This window comes from Hylobates moloch, unplaced genomic scaffold (assembly GCF_009828535.3).
Source record: "Hylobates moloch isolate HMO894 unplaced genomic scaffold, HMol_V3 SCAFFOLD_12, whole genome shotgun sequence".
Lineage (NCBI taxonomy): Eukaryota > Metazoa > Chordata > Mammalia > Primates > Hylobatidae > Hylobates > Hylobates moloch.
This window is the reverse complement of record NW_026652287.1, coordinates 48,721,086-48,738,585: the sequence shown is the minus strand read 5'-3', so window position 1 is coordinate 48,738,585 and position 17,500 is coordinate 48,721,086.

Genomic DNA, 17,500 nt, shown 5'->3' with positions numbered 1-17,500 from the left:
TCCCTCCCTCCCTTCCTCCTTCCCTCCCTCCCTCCTTCCTTCCTTTTTCTTTTCTTCCCTCTGCTGCCCATGCTGGAGTACAGTCCGCTCGCTGCAGACTCCCTGCCTCTGGCTCACGGGATTCTCCTGCCTCGGCCTGCGGGCTGCCTGGGATTGCGGGCGCGCGCCACCACCCATCCCTGGTTTTTGTCCTTTGGCTGGAGGCGCGGTTTCACCATGTTGGCCAGGCTGGTCTCCAGCTCCTGACCTCAAGTGCTGCCCGCCTCGGCCTCCCGAGGCTGGGACTGCAGACGGAGTCTCGCTCGCTCGGTGCTCGGTGTTGCCCGGGCTGCAGTGCGGTGGCGTGGTCTTGGCTCGCTGCAGCCTCCGCCTCCCAGCCGCCTGCCTCGGCCTCCCAGGGTGCTGGGATTGCAGCCTCTGCCCGGCCACCGCCCCGTCAGGGAGGTGGGGAGTGTCTCTGCCTGGCGCCCATTGTCTGGGATGTGAAGAGCGCCTTTGCCCGGCCGCCCCGTCTGGGAGGTGAGGAGCGCCTCTGCCCAGCCGCCACCCCGTCTAGGAAGTGAGGAGCGTCTCTGCCCGGCCGCCCCGTCTGGGATGTAGGGAGCACCTCTGCCTGGCCGCCCCGTCTGGGAGGTCTACCAGGGAGGCCAGATGCAGTGTGGGGGCTGGACATGCTGGCTCATGCCTGTAGTCCCAGCACTCTGGGAGGCCGAGGCGGGCTGATCACTTGAGGCTAGGAGTTCGAGACCAGCCTGGCCAACATGGCGAAACATATGAAAAATACAACAGACAAACCAACCAACCAACCCAGTGACAACAAAACAGGTCTACCCTGGAGTCATACTCTAATTTTTTCTATTTTCCTCCCTTTCTGATCCTTTATCCCACTTTCTTTTTCTTCCTCTTCCTGCTCCCTCATCTTTGTCAAATAGAGGATTGAGTTATTATCATTGATCCATACAAAGTCCCTCTCTCATTTATTTTCTTTAATTCCCACCCCCCATTTCTATTCCCCATCTTCCCATGTGCAACCTTCCTAATATGTTTGATATGCATCTTTTTGTTTGTATGTATTTTTAGAAAATGTTTATTGTTTTGTGTGCAAAAAAATTAATAAAAAAAAGAAAAAGAAAAGAATTGCTTTACCCAAAATTTTGATCCACAGCCTTCATTAAGTTATCTATTGAGACAAATAAAGTTTAAGCCATGTAAACAAATTCCAATTTTGTCAGATGTAATATGGATCTAACTGTCTTTTATAAACTAGTAAGTTTACCCTACTCTCTCATGACTAAAATTCTAAAATAAAAACTATGAAGTCTTTATGTGTGTGTATATGTTTGTTTAGATGTGTTTAAATATATGTACATATATTGTTATATGTTGTATCTATATGCTACAAAACTGACTTATAAATAGATGAGTGCTCATAAATTACTAAACCCAAGTATGTTCCAAGTTTGTATGACTTAAAGAAGTCTTTAATAAATAAGTTGGTGTTCAAATTATTGATGAGATAAATATTTAAATGTCTTTAAAATTGTCAACGTACATTTTTGCCTGAGTTTGCTGGTCAGAAAGTTTTGTATTTCTCTCCACTAGATATTTTAAGGTGCCTGGGTTTGACACAAAGGTAATAAGACTATAAATCTAGTCAAAACCAAAGGATCTTTGTGTAATTTTAATAAATAAGATATTTAATATTGTTAGCTTAATAAAAACAGCTAAATCTTCTGAGTTGTTGACAAAATACCCATATTTTAATTTAAGTTTCTCACTTGGGTGAACACCTGATAATCACAGGCTATAAAAATGTTTAACATAACCATACATAACTTTCAATAATGACTAACTTTGTCTAATATCTAAGTTCTCATAAATAGTCTAGTCAACCTATTAAAAATAAATTGGGTAAGCATAAATGAGATAAATCCTTATTAAAAACTTTTTGTGTAATTCAAAATCTTAAAAGTTATGTTAAATTAAATAATAGATACTCATTAAACATCTGGGTCATTTCTAATTAAGAAAAAATTATGTCCAAGCTGAGAGCCAGATCAAGAATGCAACCCCATTCACAATAGCCACAAAAGAATAAAATAACTAAGAATACTGTTTTTTTGTTTTTGTTTTTGAGACAGAGTCTTGCTCTGTCACCCAGGTTGGACTGCAGTGGCACGATCTTGGTTTACTGCAAGCTCCACCTCCCAGGTTCAAGCCAGTCTCCTGCCTCAGCCTCCCAAGTAGCTGGGACTATAGGCGCCCGCCGCCACACCCAGCTAATTTTTTGTATTTTTAGTAGAGACAGGGTTGCACTGTGTTAGCCAGGATGGTCTCGATTTCCTGACCTCGTGATCCGCCTGCCTCGGCCTCCTAAAGTGCTGGGATTACAGGCATGAGCCACCACGCCTGGCCCAATAACTAAGAATACTGTTAACCAAGGAGGTGAAAGACCTCTACAACTAGAGTTACAAAACACTGCTAAAGGGAAAACCAAGTTACAGAAGATAGACAATCTGCTTGCAGAAATTTGAAAAGCTATATACTCTTTTTAGAGCAAACCATATGAGTAGTAAAAATACAGTGGAATTTATAGAAACGATACACATCAAATATGAGATATGAGTTACATGGAGGGCATACAATAGTAGAAGGAACTCAAGACATCTCAATTGTATTGGTAATGTTTTATGTCTTGAACTGGGTGCCGCATTATCAGGATGTTTGCTTTAATATGCTGTATAACTGTGTGTAGGTCTGACATATTTAATAAAATTATTTGAACAAATAATTGATGCTTTGGAGAGCAGGGCATATGAAAACCTGATTAAAGTCATTAAGGATCAGATGAAGAACAGAAAATACAGCACATCCAATGTAAGTCCACAAAAGTCTCAGCATGGAAAGTTTAATGCCACTTGCAGTGTCCTAATTAGCTTTTTTTTAAGTTCTCAATAAAGTAACAACCAAGCTGTGTTAAGAAAAAAAAAAAAGAAATCAGAAATGACACAAGCAAATGGAAAAACATTCCATGTTCATGAATATGAAGAATCAATATTGTTAAAATGGCCGTACTACTCAAAGCAATTTACAAATTCAACGCTATTCCTATCAAACTACCAATGACACTGTTCACACAATTAGAAAAAACTACTTTAAAATTCATATGGAACCAAAAAATAACCTGAGCAGCCAAGGCAATCCTAAGCAAAAAGAACAAAGCTGGATTCATCACATTACCCAACTTCAAACTATACTACAAGGCTACAGTAACCAAAACAGCATGGTACTGATACAAATACAAACATATAGACCAATGGAACAGAATAGAGAGCCAAGAAACAAGGTCGCACACCTACAACCATCTGATCTTTGACAAAGCTGACAAAACAAGCAATGGAAAAAGGACTCTCTATTCAATAAGTGGTGTTGAGATAACTGGCTAGCCATATGCAGAAGATTGAAACTGGACCCCTTCCTTATACCATACACAAAAATTAACCCAAGATGGATTAAAGACTTAACTGTAAAACCAAAAACTATAAAAACTCTGAAAGATAACCTAGGATATGCCATTCTGGAAATAGGACTGGCAAAGATTTCATGATGAAGACACCAAAAGCAATTGTAACAAAGCAAAAACAAAAATCAACAAATGAGACCTAATTAAACTAAAGAGCTTCTGCACAGCAAAATAAACCATCAACAAAGTAAACAGACAACCTACAGAATGGGAGAAAATATTTGCAAACTATGCATCTGATAAAGGTCTAATACCTAGAATCTATAAGGAACTTAAATTTACAAGGAAAAAAACAAGCAACCTCATTAAAAAGTAGGCAAAAGATATGAACAGACAGTTTTCAAAAGAAGACATACACGTAGCCAAAAAGCATACAGCAAAATGCTGTATGCACTCGTCATTAGAGAAATGCAAATCAAAACCACAATGAGATACCATCTCGCACCAGTCGGAATGACTGTGATTAAAAAGTAAAAATTATATATATAGTAATAACATGCTGGAGAGGTTATGGAGAAAAGGAAATGCTTATACACAACTTGTGGGGATGTAAATTAGTTCAGCCATTGTGGGAAGCAGTTTGACAATTTCTCAAAGACTTAAAACAGAATTACCATTTGACCCAGCAATCCCATTATTGGGTATATACCCAAAGGAATAGAAATTGTTCTACCATAGAGACACACGCACACGTATGTTCATTGCAGCACTAGTCACAATAGCAAATACATGGAATCAACCTAAATGTCCATGAACTGGATCAAGAACATGTCGTACATATACACCATGGGGTTTCACCAAGTTGGCCGTAAAAAAAGAATGAGACCATGTCCTTTGCAACAACAAGGATGGAGCTGGAGGCCATTATCCTAAGCAAACTAACACAGGAACAGAAAAGCAAATACTGCGTGTTCTCACTTATAAATAAGAGCTAAACATTGAGGACATAAAAACACAAAGAAGGGAAAAACGACACCGAGGCCTACTTGAGGGTGGAGGGTGGGAAGTAAGGTGAGGACCAAAAACTACCAATTGGGTACTATGCGTATTACCTTAGTGATCAAATAATCTGTACACCAAACTCCTGCAACGTGCAATTTACCTGTGTAACAAACCTGCACATGTACGCCTGAACCTAAAATAAAAGTTAAAAAAATAAAAAAACCATGTTTCTAAACATTATAAAGTAGCTCACCTCTTTAACATACTAATTTGTGACAGACAACTCAAGATCTTACTTTCTAAGTTTCCACTAAAATTTAAGGTTCCTAAAAATAAAAATTCAGGCCAGGCACAGTGGCTCACACCTGTAATTCCAGCACTTTGGGAGGCCAAGGTGGGTGGATCCTCTGAGGTAGGGAGTTCCAGACTAGCCTGGCCAACTTGGTGAAACCCCATCTCTACTAAAAATACAAAAAAAAAAAAAATTAGCCTGATGTGGTAGCACATGCCTGTAATCTCAGCTACTAGGGAGGCTGAGGCAGGAGAATCACTTGAACCCGGGAGGCAGAGGTTGCAGTGAGCCAAGATCGTGCCACTGCACTGCAGCCTGGGTGACAGTGCAAAATTCTGTCTAAAAAAAAAAAAAAACACAATCACACTACAAGAGGTTTGTCTTTACATTTTGGTCATTGGCCTTAAAAACAAAAAGTTTACATGTTATTGAAATAATTTCTGTGTTATCTTTATCAGATTTTTAATTACTTACAAAGACTAAGCTGCAAAAGAGTTAGGACAGGCCTGGTGGCTCACGCCTATAATCCTAGCACCCTGGGAGGCCGAGGCGGGTGGATTGCTTGAGCTCAAGGGTTCAAGATTAGCCTGGGCAACATAGGGAAACCCTGTCTCTCCAAAACAAAAAAAAAAGCTTGGTGTGGGGACGTAAATCTGTAGTCCCAGCTACTCGGGAAGCTGAAGCAATAGAATAGATTGAGCCCAGGAGGTCAAGGCTGCAGTGAGCTGTGGTCGCACCACTGCACTGCAGCCTGGGTGACAGAACAAAACCCTGTCTCAAAAATAAATAAATTAATTAAATAAAATAAAAGAGTTAAGATTTTCACATCCATATAATTTTCTCTATTGCTTGTAAAGTCTTTTGATTATCACTCTGGTTAAATAAATATTATTTTACAAAGACCTGTGATTTTAATTTTCTTTTTTTTTTTTTTTTTTTTTTTTGGTGTTTTTGACACAGGGTCTTGCTCTGTTGCCCAGGCTGGAGTTCAGTGGCACAATCTTGGCTCCCTGCAACCTCAACCTCCTGGGCTCAAGCAATCCTCCCACCTCAGCCTCCTGAATAGCTGGGACTACTGGTGTGCACTACCACACCCGGCTAATTTTTGTATTTTTTGTAAAGATGGTGTTTCACCATGTTGCCCAGGCTGGTCTCAAACTCCTCAGCTCAAGCGACCCGCCCACCTTGGCCTCCTAAAGTGCTGGGATTGCAGATGTGAGCCCCCATGCCTGGCCTATGATTCTAATTTGACAAGGTGTTCAGATCTTTTTATATCTTTTACAGGTTTCTCCAAGATGAAAATCCTAAAATAAGTCTTTATAGATTAAATACTTCGATTTATTTGAAAAATTATATTAAAAACGTTGTCAAATGATAAATAATACTAGATCTTTCAGTCATGTTTATAAATATGTTATTAATATAAATGTTCCAAAAATTATTTAAATTTATAAATATCGAATATATTTGCAGTCATAATTTTAATTATGTTAATCCTTTCTAAAATTAGATTTATATAAATGTTATAAATATCCTAAAGATTATGCAAAATTTATAGAAGTCTGATGATTCTGATGTGATGCTGCTGCCAGTGATATTTCTGGTCATTATCTTTTTTTTTTTTTTTTTTTTGGAGAAGGAGTCTCACTCACTCTGTTGCCCAGGCTGGAGTGCAGTGGCGAAATCTCAGCTCACTGCAACCTCCACCTTCCAGGTTCAAGCGATTCTCCTACCTCAACCTCCCAAGTAGCTGGGATTACAGGTCCCCGCCACCATGCCCAGCTAATTTTTGTATTTTTAGTAGAGATAGAGTTTCACCATGTTGCCCAGGCTGGTCTCAAACTCCTGACCTCAGGTGATCCATCCGCCTCAGCCTCCCAAAATGCTGGGATTACAGGCGTGAGCCACTGTGCCTGGCCCAAAAACATTTGCAACCAACTCTAGTACAAAATTACTTTTTTCTTTTTTTTTTTTGAGACAGAGTCTCATTCTGTCTCCCAGGCTGGAGTACAGTGGCATGATCACTGCAACCTCCACCTCCCAGGTTCTAGTGATTCTCCTGCCTCAGCCTCCCTAGTAGCTGGGACTACAGGTGCGCATCACCACGCCCGGCTAATTTTTATATTTTTAGTAGAGATGGGGTTTCACCATGTTGGCCAGGCTGGTCTGGAACTCCTGGCCTGAATTGATCCATCCGCCTCGGCCTCCCAAAGTGCTGGGATTACAGGCATGAGTCACTGCACCCAGTCTAAAATTACTCTTCTTATAAAAGACTCTACAACACAGATTTCTAATAATTTAATGATCTATAGACTAAATTAAAACGTCGAAAACTCCAATAAAAACTTACGCATAAAGATTATTAACCCAACATCAAACACAACAAAAATTATGAGACTGAATTGATAAAAGACTAAAATGATTTATATGACTTTCTATTTAACACATTGCTAATTATTTTTATATTGTTTTCTAAAATGAAAAAAACTTTTTTCTTTTAAACTATGTATGTCTTACAACAAATGGGTAAAACACAATTTTATAAACAAAATTAAAACATTTATCTTTCTCTCTACCTAAATTCTCTAGAATTTTAAAACTATTCATCAACAGCTAAGACCAAAATAATGGTTTCTCAGCAACTAGATGTGACCCTCAATTCAAAAGAAAACACAGAACCTCAAGTCGTGACCTCCCCCATGTCGCTAACAATTTCACCTGCCTGCAATAACAAAATTATTTATCTCCTCAGCCCGGAAAGACATGACTTCTTGAAAATGAGCCTTCCCAGTGGCGAAAGATAAATAATCCCTGTTACTCTAACCTGAACAGAGATTGGTCATCACTGCTTCCTTGAAAAGATTCTCTATCCAAAGAACTAATAATCTATAAGTCACCTTTGGCAGGCTTCCAGAGTAACCATCCCAGGAAGATCTTATGATTCGTGGTTTACCTCCTGTCCCTGAATGAAAAATAATGAGTGGCAGAACCAGCCGTCCTGCACACCTGCCCATGGTGCTGATAAAATTTGGCCCTATAGTCAAGCCAAGTGCTTACTCAGTGCCGTTTACCACAATAAAGGTCACGAATCATAGCCAGCCTCAAATTTTATCCTGAGTTCCTCAAACTGTTGACATGCTTAATATGTAACCTACTGACATTGAAAAAGACACAAATTTTTTTCTAAATCATAAAGTTGTACAGATTGTTTTACATATATTAATGTTTTAGCCTATATGTTGTCATTTGTAGCCAATAATTATAATCTCTATATTATACCCTGCAATGAAAAAGACAACTCCAGCTAGGCACAGTGGCTCACGCCTGTAATCCCAGCATTTTGGGAGGCTGAGGTGGGAGGGTTGCTTGAGCCCAGGAGTTCGAGACCAGCCTGAGAAACAAAAGGAGATCCTGTCTCTACAAAAAAATAATTAACCAGGCTTGGTGGTGCACACCTGTGGTCCTAGCTACTTGGGAGGCTGAGGCAAGAGGATCGCTTGAGCCCAGGAGGTTGAGGCTTCAGTGAGCTGTGATTGTACCATTGCACTCCAGCCTGGGTGACAGAGTGAGACCCTGTCTCAAAAAAAGAAAGAGAGAAAGATAGAGAGAAAGAGAGAGAGAAAGAAAAAGAAAGAAAGAAAGAACGAAAGAACAAAAGAAAGAAAGGAAGGAAGGAAGGAAGGAAGGGAGAGAGAGAGAGAGAAAGAAAGAAAGAGAAAGAAAGAGAGAAAGAAAGAAAGAAAGAAAGAAAGAAAGAAAGAAAGAAAGAAAGAAAGAAAGAAAGAAAGAAAGAGAAAGAGGAAGGAAGGAAGGAAGGAAGAAAGGAAGGAAGGAAAAGAAAAACATACAACTCCTGCTTGAGTTCCCCTCCCTTCTCCTAAACCTTCTCACAAAAACATTCCAATTTATAAAAGACTTTAAAGCATGCTCAATTTCGTTACTGTGTCTTCCCCAATCAGTCCTCACATTTGACTTCCAATAAGCCTTTATGGAATTATTTCTGCCTCAAAGCCTTAATTTCAGTCAGCACTGCCAACCTGGTGTTCCCGTCTGATGGAGGAAGCCAACAGATCATAAGACCAAATCCAATGGTGACGGTGATGAAAGAAATTACAAGGGTGAGATGAGATAGAAAGGGACCAAGGGGGGCAGTTCTGGACACGGTGATCAGGCAGGGGGCCCCTGGGAGGTGACCTTTGAGCAGAAACCTGAGTGACGTGGAAGAGTCACCTGCAGATAAGAACTAGCCCATGAAATCACGCCAGGTGTGTAAAGACCCAGCACCAGGAGAAGTAAATGAGTGGCCAAAAAAGTTTGTCCATTCTTGCATCCTTCTTTAGTTGTACCAAGATAAACAGAAACTTCAGCAATTTCCCTTGGGGTGCGTGGGGTAAACAGGAACCAGTCGTCCTGCAAACTTGCCCGTGGTGCTGATAAAATTTGGCCCGATAGTCAAGTCAAAGTGCTTCCTGAGTGCCATTTACCGCAATAAAGGTCATGAATCATAGCCAGCCTCCCAAGGCATGTCCAGAGCTAGACTGACTGGCTGGGGCTGCCAGCACCTTGCCAGAGGCAACAGGAGATCAGATGAGCTGGAGAAAAACAGCCCCAGGAAGTTTCAGAAAAGTCCAGATGACCCATAAGAGTTGGCATCAACCCCTCATGGGTGGGATCTATTGGGTGGTGCTGGTCCTGAACAGCTGACCCCAGCACCCTCACCAGTGACCCATCCCTATTGTATTAGTCTGTTTTCATGCTGCTAATAAAGACACAGGGTAATTTAATAAGGAAAAAGGTTTAATTGACTCACAGTTCCACAGGGCTGGGGAGGCCTCAGGAAACGTACAATCATGGTGGAAGGGGAAGCAAACATGTCGTTCTTCACATGGCAGCAGCAAGGAGAAGTGCCAAGCAAAAGGGGAAAAAGCCCCTTATAAAACCATCAGATCTTGTGAGAACTTACTCACTATCATGAGAACAGCATGAGAGTAACCACCCCCATGATTAATTACCTCCCAGGTACCTTCCATGACACATACGGATTGTGGAAACTACAATTCAAGAGGAGATTTGGGTGGGGACACAGCCCAACCATATCACCTATACACTTTATAGAATTAATCATGGAAGAAGGGAGGAGGAAAAAAAATAAACCAAGTTTGCAGCACATTCAGCATTAATCATTACGTCAGCTTGTTCTCTGACTGCTTCCTCATAGCTGTTTGCTGCTTCTTGTCTTAGAATCACATAGACCCTGTCACAAAATTATAGACCTCTTTAACTGCCCTAGAGACAGCGTCTCAAGCATTGTGAAATGTGAATTCTCCATTTGAGATATTCTTTCAGGTTTTGCATATCAGGGAAACTACTGACATCAGTTATTCTGCAGGACCCCACAAGGGGCTCACTCACCAAAGAAGGCAGTTTCCACATCTTGATGATTTCATCTTCCTTTCTTCAACCAATCAGTGACCCCCATTTTCTAATCCTTCATCCTCCATGGAGTCCTTAAAAACTCCAGCCTAGAACTCCTGGGGGAGATGTATTTGAGAGTTCCTTCCATCTCCCAGCTCGGCCACCCTGTGATCATTAAACTTTTTCTCTGCTGCAAACACTTCTGTCTCGGTGTATTTTCTGTTATTGCACAGCAGGCATATGAACCCGGTGGTCCTGTAACACCAGCCCACAGCCCTAGATGGAGAGACTCAGGACATGAACAACAGAGACCCTCCCTGTGACAGGGAAAAGAGGAGGGTACAGGGAGAGACAGAATATTGTTCCTCATTCACGTGTCTGCCTAGTCAGTGAACAAGGGGGCCACCCAAGACAGAGAAGCTGAGTGGATCTGAGTCTGTGGGATCGGGGGACCAGCACTGACCCATTGTCAGGAATGAACCACAACAAGAGGCTTTGGATACACCTGCCTGCAGCCTCTCCAGTCATATAAGCAGATGGCAGTTTGGTCAATGGGAGCATCCACTGATGATCAGAGGGGACAGTGGAATGAGGTCTGTCCTCTGCCCTCCTCCTTCAGCCACAGATCTTGGTTCCAGGAGCAGCTGTTTCCTGGCACCACCAGCCTGGGAGTGGTGACAGCTCTCGGTGGATGCTAACCCCCAGGGTGCTGCACCATCCCTCATGGTTCCCCTTGGCCCTGCCCACACCTTTGCAAACAGCTCCTCCTTAAGCCCCCTCCTTTAGCCCCTGTGGGTTCCCTGCCAGGACCCAAGTGCTACATTTCCCAAAAAGATGGGACCTCTCAACACACCAGTTACGTCAGTGCTAAAGTTTACATAAGCACATCATAAGCATTCTCCCAACTGTTGGAATGGGAGCAGGGGGTTGAAGGGAGAATTCTTGTTCTCAATGCTTACACTTAGCAATTGTTTCCTTTTATTATATGAGGTTGTACAGCATGTTTAATTATAATTACTAATATATATAATTACAAATTATATTTTAAAAGAAATTGTTGGTCGGGTATGGTGGCTCACGCCTGTAATCCCAACACTTTGGGAGGCCAAGGTGGGTGGATCGCCTGAGGTCAGCAGTTCGAGACCAGCCTGGCCAACATGGTGAAACCCCATCTCTACTAAAAATACAAAAATTCACCAGGGGTGGTGGAGCATGCCTGTAATCACCGCTACTTGGGAGGCAGAGGAAGGAGAACCGCTTGAACACAGGAAGCGGAGGATGCAGTAAGCCGAGATTGCACCACTGCACTCCAGCCTAGGTGACAGAGCGAGACACTGTCTCAAAAACAAAAACAAAAAAGAAATTGCTTAGCATTGTGCCTGACATGTAGTAGAACTCCATCTATATGACTTGTGAGAAGCCAGAGAGTGTCGTGGTGAAGAACAGGGTCTCCAGGTGCAGGCTGGTTGGTTCAACTCTCAACCAGCTGTGTGAATTTGGGCCAGTCTCTTTACTTCTCTGTGTCTCAGTTTTCTTGCCTGAAAACTGGGAGTCATAGCAAGGTTGTTGTAAAAATTAAGTGAGTTTGAAAGAGTAAAGTGCTTACAACATTCCCTGGCACATAATCAACCACAAGCAGGTGCATGCCATTATTACTTAAAGACAGGACAAGGACACAGACAGCAACTATGAGCCTTGGTTCCCTCTGGCACATGCAGCAGAGCGCTTGATGGCTTCGAACTTCCTGTGTTGTTTCTGCTGGCCTTTGGTAGGGTGGAGTCCCTCTGGAGAGGAGCAAGCACCGAGCTTGGGATTAGATGACCCATGATCAAACCTGGACCTGCTGCTAATCAGCTGCGTGACTTTGGGCCAGTGACTTGTCTTCTCTGAATCTCATGTTCCTCTTCAGTACAAAGGACACAATGATAAGCCTATCGAGATGGGAGAAGCCAGCAGACATGCGTGTCTCGGTTCGGGTTTCCTGGAAGCAGACCCTGATGCAAGGATTCAAGTGCAAATAATTTATTTAGAAGTGACCAAATTTCAACTGCCAGTTGTTTGTTTGGGAGGTAAGTCCAGGAAATACCAGTAGGACAGCTGAAAACTGAGACAGGAAAGGAAATGTAGCAATTAAAAGGAACTTATTTAAAATAGTTTCCACCATGGGCAGCCAAGGCTCAGCCCTGCATGGCACCTCTGGGAGACAGCATAGAACATGCACCTCAGAGTCATCCCACTCGGGGAAAAGGAGCTGGGGCATTTACCCACCAATACTCACCACCCATTCTTGAGGGCTGCTTCCAAGGGCATGAGAAAGTGCTGCCTGCACTGCAAGGGTCAGACATGGGATCAAGGGCATGAAAATGTGCTGCCTGCACTGCAAGGGCCAGATGTAAGGTTAAGGGCATGAGAATGTGTTGCCTGCATTGCAAGGGTCAGATGTGGGGTCAAGGGCATGAGAATGTGCTGCCTGCACTGCAAGGGTCAGGCTTGGGGTCAAGGACAGTGGCTCCAGTCATGAATAGGAACACAGCCTGGTGTAGACAGCTACAGTGGCTCAGTGACAACAACATACACACACTCACACATGCACACCACACTCAGACACTCAGTCGCCAACACGGGGTGTAATACAGACATATATGCATACACGATCACAGCCACCCATGCACACAATTACATACACTCACAAACACACTTGCACATGCTGTGAATGCAGTCCCACAGATACACACAGTCACACACACACATACAATCACACACCCACACACATCCTCTTTCTCTCTCTCTCTCTCTCTCTCTGTCACACACACGTAAACAAACACAGAGACAAACTAATAATCCAGACACCTTGGAGTCTGTTCTCCCCAAACTGTCCAGTGGCGCCTCCTTCACATTCAAGAGAGGAAGGAGGCCCCACAGCAACCGATGACAAGACCAGGCCTGAGCAGGCCTGTGTATGTTTTGTTGTTGTTGTTGTTGTTTTTATTTATTTTTATTTTTATTTTTTTTAGATGGAGTTTCACTCTGTTGCCAGCCTGGAGTGCAGTAACAGGATCTCGGCTCACTGCAACCTCCGCCACCCAGGTTCAAGCAATTCTCCTGCTTCAGCCTCCCGAGTAGCTGGGACTACAGGCTCATGCCACCACGCCTGGCTAATTTTTGTGTTTTTTAGTAGAGACGGCGTTTCACCATGTTGGATGGGCTGGTCTCGAACTCCTGCCCTCGTGATCCACCCACCTCGGCCTCCCGAAGTCCTGGGATTACAAGTGTGAGCCACTGCGTACAGCCCTGAGAATGTTTTTAGAATTACACACACAGGTGTAGCAGAATCCTAGAGGCCCACTGGTCCTCTGCCTCCCCACTCACTCTCTCGTTCATAAACGATCACTCCCCTTAGAGGAAGCTGAAAGCCTACGTGGAGTGGGAAAAGAAACCTTTGACTGGCTGGGCGCGGTGGCTCACGCCTGTAATCCCAGCACTCTGGGAGGCCAAGGCAGGTGGATAACGAGGTCAGGAGATCGAGACTATCCTGGCTGACACGGTGAAACTCCATCTCTACAAAAAATAGTAGTCCCAGCTGCTCCGGAGGCTGAGGCAGGAGAATGGCGTGAACCCAGGAGGCAGAGCTTGTAGTGAGCCGAGATCGCGCCACTGCACTCCAGCCTGGGTGACAGAGCAAGACTCCGTCTCAAAAAAAAAAAAAAGAAACCTTTGACTCTGCAAGGATAAGTCACTCTTTGAAGGAGTTTGCTGCAACTCCATGGATAGAACTAAAGGCAGAGGGTGAATTTGCTCTCTGTTCTGGAGCTGGGACATCCATCGTCTCCTGCCCTTGGACATGAGAACTCCAGGTTTTCAGGCCTTTGGACTCAGATGCAACTACCCCACCAGGTATCCCTAGTTCTCCAGCTTACAGAGAGCATCTTGTAGAACTTCTCAGCCTCCCTAATCACAAGAGGCGATTCCCGTAATTCCCTATTCACTCTACCTCCCTTTCTAGATAGATGGATAGATATGAACATAGATAGCGATATATTCTATCGATTCTGATTCTAAGGAGAACCCTGACTAAGATCGCAGGTCTGCCTGCAGCCTCTGGAGGTGGTGCAGCCTCAGCAGTAAACAGTGTCTAGATTCTGCATGGATAAAGGGAAGCTCTGCTTCCTCCTGTTCCTTCTATATCAGGGACATCTCCAAGCCCCAAGGGTGCATTCCAGGGCAGAGGGAGAAGACACACTGCCAACAGAGAGGTCTGTTTTGGCTTGAGAGAAAACGTATTCTTTTCCTGAGAGTGGTTCCAGCCCAGGGAGAGTCATACGGAGTGGGCTCCGCAAGGGCAGTTTGTGGGCAGCAGTGTGGCCTCGGGACATGTGCTAGGGCTGGTCCCCAAATCCTTTCATGTTCTGGCTGGTCCACCTGGGCTTCAGTTCCTCTCATGGAAAAGGGTCTGCACATAGGAACCTTCCCTTCTCAGCAGCCCGCAGAGGAGCAGAGGTGACCCTAACTGTCCGTCAGGATGGTGGCTCCCTCCTGGGAGCAGCTTCTGCACCAGGCTCTGTACTAGTGCGTCCTGTGCACCATCCCACTGCCCTTGTGAACAGGCCCATCAATCTTGCCATTTACAAATGAACACACCGAGGCCGCATCCCCCAAAGGTAAGAGCAGGTCTAAGTCAGAGGGCAGGGTATGGTGGAGAGAAACGGACAAGAGTCGGCTTCTGAAAGGGGAAGTGAGTGGCCACCTTTTATCCGGGTTGGGCAACATGGCCCATTGGGACATCTTAGTGAAAGGGAGCAAGAGGAAGGTGGCTCCAGAAGGGGAGGAGTTGGGTTGCATAAGTGCAAGTCAGATGGTGGCAGTAATGAAAGACATTAGCAGAGTGAGAGGAGCTGGAATGTGACCCTGGGGTCTGTTCTGAAAACAGAGATCAATCAAGAGGCCGAATCAAATCCAAATTCCATCTGCTCCCTCCAGCCAGCTCAAAGTCCAGGATTTCTGGGTGATGTGCAGTTCTTTTTTTAATTTTTTTTTTTTTGAGATGGAGTCTCGCTCTGTTGCCCAGACTGGAGTGCAGTGGTATAATCTCAGCTCACTGTAATCTCCACCTCCCAGGTTCAAGCAATTCTACTGCCTCAGCCTCCCAAGTAGCTGGAACTACAGGCATGAGCCACCATGCCCAGCAAATTTTTGCATTTTTAATAGAGATGGGGTTTTGCTGTGCTGGTCGGGCTGGTCTCCAACTCCTGATCTGAAGTGATCCACCCACCTCGGCCTCCCAAAGTGCTGGGATTACAGGCATGAGCCACTGCACCCAGCCTTGATGTGCAGTACTCTGCTTCACATTTTGATGTGAGCTTGTGTGGTATGGAAATCTATAAATTTAATAGCAATTATCAGTTCTAATGCATCCCAGAGTGGAGCAATCACTGGATCATGACAATTTAACATTCCGTTTTACACTTGTCGCTTCCATTAATAGCAAACTAAGTTATTTGGATTAAAATTCCAGCATTTTTAAAAAGCTGGATGCAGCTGGGTGCAGTGGCTCACGCCTGTAGCCCCAGCACTTTGGGAGGCCGGGGTGGGCGGATCACTTCAGGTCAGGAGTTCGAGACCAGCCTGGCCAACATGGTGAAACCCCGTCTCTACTACAAATACAAAAATTAGCCAGGCATGGTGGCAGGAGCCTGGAATCCCAGCTACTCAGGAGGCTGAGGCAGGAGAATCACTTGAATCCAGGAGGTAGAGGTTGCAGTGAGCCGAGATCATGCCACTGTACTCCAGCCTGGGCAACGGAGTGAGACTCTGTCTCAAAAAAAGAAAAAAATAAAGGTAGATGCTTCTTCAATTCTTCATATAAATAAGTGACATGAAAAGACGGTGAAACAATAGCGAAGACATGGAATCAACCCAAATGCCCATCAGTGATAGACTGGTTAAAGGAAATGTGGTACATATACACCACGGAGTATTATGCAGCCATAAAAAGGAACGAGACCCGGTCCTTTGCAGGGACATGGATGGAGCTGGAAGCCATTATCCTCAGCAAACTAACACAGGAAAAGAAAACCAAACATCGCGTGTTCTCACTCATAAGTGAGAGCTGAACAATGAGAATACATGGACACAGGGAGGGGTACAACACACACTGGGGCCTGTGGTGGGGGCAGGAGGAGGGAGACCATCAGGACAAACAGCTAATGGATGTCGGGCTGAATACCTAGGTGATGGGTAGGTATCACCATGCAGCAAATCACATTGCTGCAGTCACATTGCAGCAAATCACCATGGCACACATTTACCTACGTAACAAACCTGCACGTCCTGCACATGTATCCCAGAACTTAAAATAAAATAATTTTTTTAAAAAAGAAAAGAGAGTGAAAATCACAAAAACACGATTTAAATAATAACAGAAACCTAGAGATAAAATGAACATAAATTATACCTTCTCTCTGAAGGCATTTCTCAAATCAGGAAAATTTGAAACTCTTTTAACGGTTTTGTGATTGCAGGAAAAAAACAACTCTAAGCCTAGGTGTGATACAAGAAGGGAACATGGTAAAAATCCCCTCCTTGCATATGTGGAGACCTCAAAGGGCTACATCTCTCAGAGTGAGAAAAAATAAAGCAAAACAGCCTGCAAGTGTGATTTCAGCTTAAATTTAAACCGTCTGGGTGACCTTGGTCACCACAAGCCTAGAGGGTCATTGAACATAAACCTCAACCAGCAGTCCTCCAAAGACTGCTCCCTAGAGAAAGCTGCCTTCTTCTGGCTGGGCACAGTGGCTCACGCCTGTTAATCCCAGCACTTTCAGAGGCCAAGGCAGGCGGATCACTTGAGGTCAGGAGTTCGAGGCCAGCCTGGCCAACATGGTGAAACCCCGTCTCTACTAAAAATACAAAAAATTAGCCGGGCGTGATGGTGGGCGCCTGTAGTCCCAGCTACTCGGGAGGCTGAGGCAGGAGAATGGCCTGAACCCGGGAGGCGGAACTTGCAGTGAGCCGAGATCGCGCCACTGCACTCCAGCGAGGGTGACAGAGTGAGACTCCATCTCAAAAAAAAAAAAAAAAAAAAAATTAGCCGGGGGTGGCTGCAGTCACCTGTAGTCCCAGCTACTTGGGAGGCTGAGGCAGGAGAATCACTTGAACCCAGGAGCGGAGGTTGCAGTGAACCGACATCGTGCCACTGTACCAGCCTGGGTGACAGAGCAAGACTCTTTCAGAAAAAAAAAAAAAGAGAGAGAGAGAGTGAGAGAGAACGCTGCCTTCTTTAAATCCTACGAATATTATTTCAAATATGCAAATATGGCAGCCAATACCAG